The sequence below is a fragment of the Scylla paramamosain genome, chromosome 41 (genome assembly GCF_035594125.1).
Source record: "Scylla paramamosain isolate STU-SP2022 chromosome 41, ASM3559412v1, whole genome shotgun sequence".
NCBI lineage: Eukaryota > Metazoa > Arthropoda > Malacostraca > Decapoda > Portunidae > Scylla > Scylla paramamosain.
Window position 1 is genome coordinate 692,501 of NC_087191.1, and position 3,657 is coordinate 696,157.

Genomic DNA, 3,657 nt, shown 5'->3' on the forward strand with positions numbered 1-3,657 from the left:
ACTGAGTGATTGATTCACTAACTCAGACTGACTCACTGATTGACTGATTCAGTGATTGACTCACTGACTGACTCACTGATTGACTGATTCACTGATTGACTGACTGACCTCGACTGACTCACTAATCAAATGTCTCTCTCTGTGCCTGCCTGCCTGTCTAGAGACACAAAATCAACAAATGGGGTTTAATTTGTTTGCCAAGTAACGCTCTGTCAGTCACGCCGCGAGAGAGAGAGAGAGAGAGAGAGAGAGAGAGAGAGAGAGAGAGAGAGAGAGAGAGAGAGAGAGAGAGAGAGAGAGAGAGAGAAACACGCCCCAACAGACCTTGCGGTCCTCACGAGTTGACCTGACCTAGGATTACTAAGGTGATAGAAGAAAAGGACAGGAAAGCAGAAGGCTCTCTTCCCACCCTCCCTCCCTCCGACATAAGCCGTACAGGAAAAACAGGTCGGAAAGAAATACCTTACGGGGTTGGAGAAGATAAAAAAAAAAAAAAAAAAAACGGGGGAAAGAAAGAAAATAGATGAAATGAGGTGCCCTCATTTCCTGAAGGCAAGGAAGTTAATCACTAACAAACAAACGCTGTTAGCCACAGATTACAGGCAAGATATTTATCAAGATGGAGTTTAAAAGTCTCAGCGGTGTTGCACACACACACACACACACACATTCCATACACTAACTACTCGATGGAAAAAAAAATGATTTTTTGATTCGTGAGAGTTAAAGGATTTCCCAACAATTTTGAACGGCCCCACCGCGTGTGTAATATGAAGAGTCTATCGTGAAATATTTACTACAGTCCATGTTATCAATGCCTTTGATAATTTCAGACACCTGTATTAAGTCGCCTCTTAGTCTTTTTTTGTGTTAATGGGAAAAGATTTCATTCTTTAAGACGCTCTTCGTATGATTTATTTCTTAGGCTTGGTATCATTTTTGTTACTCAACGCTGAACTCTTTCTAATTCATCAATGTCTTTCTGGTAGTAAGGGCACCATACTTGAGCGCAATATTCCAAAAGGGGACGGACTAAAGAGTTATACAAAGTGAGGATTATATCCTTAGATTTATATTTTATATAATATAAATATAAGGCCGGGAAGAGAGAGAGAGAGAGAGAGAGAGAGAGAGAGAGAGAGAGAGAGAGAGAGAGAGAGAGAGAGAGAGAGAGAGAGAGAGAGAGGTGGGGGGGGGCATTCTGTGGCAGGCTAAGGACACAAACAAAAGGATAGTATTCAGAAACTCTGCTTTTGGTCTCTCCCCACGACTGTTTGCAAAGGCCACAGGGATAATCAGCCGGGTTCTCGAGAGTGTTTTTTCTGTTAATATTATAAAAACCTTTCTAATATGTCACTAGAACCGTAAATAAACACTTAAAAACCCGTAACTCCAACTACATAATCTTTTGAAAATTGTGGAGGTGCGGCGCAGAAGTGTTTCAGAATACGAGCCACAGCAGTGTGTGGCCTTAGCTCTTATCTCAGCCTCATTCCCCTCTGAACCTGTGTTTGATAACATCCCTCACCCCGGGACTGTACAGGGCCGTATTCTGAAAGACTTCTGCCGCACTTCTACTTTCAAGAGGCTCCAATTGAAGTAACACGAGTTTTTAAGGATGTTGTTACGGTTCTAGTGAAATTGAGAAGATTTCTATGTGGCCTTTGAAAATAGTCGAGCAAAGCGTGTCGGAATATGGCAAGCAGGGCGACATTGACACCCGGGTTTCCACAGTTCACCTTCCTCAGGTTTTTCCCAAATCGACCAACACGAAGGAAAGATGGATGGGCGAGGTGTGTGCCTGAGGCCTGTATTCATAAACTCTCACTAAAACGGTTTTTCAAGGCCACAGAGATGATTAACCGGATTCTCAAAAGAGTTTCTACTGCTAATAATGTGGAAACTTGTTAATCTGTCACTAGAGCCATAAAAACACTTCAAAACACGTGTATCTTCAACTAGAGCCTTTTGAAAGTCGCGGAGGTGTGGCGCAGAAGGGTTTCAGAATATATATAGTCTTGATAACGGAGCCCTAAAACATTAGATCAATTCATAGATGAGGATGGCAGGTGGGCATGTGTCTAACAGGGACTGCTGGTTTCTTACAGCTTCTCTTAAGTTCATTATGTTCTATTCTAAAGTTAAATATTCGTTAAGTTCGTTCTCTCTCTCTCTCTCTCTCTCTCTCTCTCTCTCTCTCTCTCTCTCTCTCTCTCTCTCTCTCTCTCTCAGTGGAAATAGGCAGTGTTAAACAGGGACTGCCCCGTGTAGGCCTGATGGCTTCTTGCAGCTCCCCCCCTCCTCTCTCTCTCTCTCTCTCTCTCTCTCTCTCTCTCTCTCTCTCTCTCTCTCTCTCTCTCTCTCTCTCTCTCTCGTAACCAGGCTAAGCACTGCACCATTCACTTTGTATGTCACGTCAGTAAGCATAAGACACATGAACTGTCACCCATAGCCCACGACTTGCAACATCCAAAGTACATCCTGAAGTGAACTAAGCAACGTGAGATGGTTAGGAAATGACTGCAGGTAAGCTCTTTAGTGCCAAGGAACGGTCATATACATAAGAGAACTGATTTCCCACGCCTTGCAATACACGAACACCACTGGAATAGCACTTACGTTAGTTTATTAATATACGAGGCAATAGTGGTTGGGAAATAACTACAGGTGCGCTTGCAATAAATAAACATCAACAGAATACTTTTTTTTTATAACTAAACACGCTTTGCAGTACATAAACACAGCTAGATACTTCTCACATCAACAAACAACGCCTTGCAATGCATAAACACCATTAGAACACTTCCCATTTTAATAAACCCCACCTTGCTAAACATGCATACCAACAGAATACTTCTCACATTAACTAACCACGAATTTAAATACATAAACACCACTATACACTCTCATGTTGCCAGAGTAATGTGTAACTGGAAGGTGATGAACTGAACGAGGTAATAATAATAAAGAAATAACTGCCAAGAAAACATGATACGCTGAGAAATATTAACAAACCAAACACACCTTGAAATATGTGAAAACTATAATGTCTGTCCGGTTAGTAATGTGTAATTGGTAGGTAATGAAGTAAACGAGGCAATAATAATCAACAAATAACAGCAGGTTTGGTTTATATCTCTGATGCCAAGAAAACATGATATACAGAGAAGTATTACCCAACCACACACATCTCGCAATACGTGAACTCCAGTTAGTACAGTAATGTGTAACTGTTACGTAGTGTTACTCTTCACAGGTGTGGTGCAAACATACCTGAGGAGCGGCAACACCTCCACCTCTCACTTCAACAGACTGACTGCCGCTGTTTAGTGTATTTATCTTTTTAAAGCATGGCGGTGTGTTACGTCACTGCCTGCACTCAATACTCTACCCCCATTGGTCGAGACGTGGTGTGAGCCTCTAGCTGGGGGCTCTGATTCGCTGGTGGTGAGTGACGTAGGAGAATATGAGGACTGTGATTGGTGGAGGCTGAGGTGTGGCACGTCACTCCCACTGCCAGGCTCGGAAAGTGATGATACACAACGTTACGTAATGAGAAACTTGCCACGCGCTGGCTTGCAACACCTCCACATGTCCACAATGCCCTTGCCTCGCTATTTCTTCTTCTTTCTCTTCTTCTTTGACTAACTAATCTTT

The 3,657-nt window shown here is 42.6% G+C and overlaps 1 protein-coding gene across 1 annotated transcript in view; it reads right to left on the reverse strand.

Moving 5' to 3' along the window:
• Nucleotides 1–3,340, reverse strand: part of LOC135092776 (L-asparaginase-like) — a 106,505-nt gene extending 103,165 nt beyond the window's left edge. The window contains 1 exon segment of the mRNA XM_063991452.1: nucleotides 3,274–3,340. The gene's annotated coding sequence lies outside the window, so the exon portion shown is untranslated.
• Between the last annotated feature and the right edge of the window lie 317 nt (nucleotides 3,341–3,657).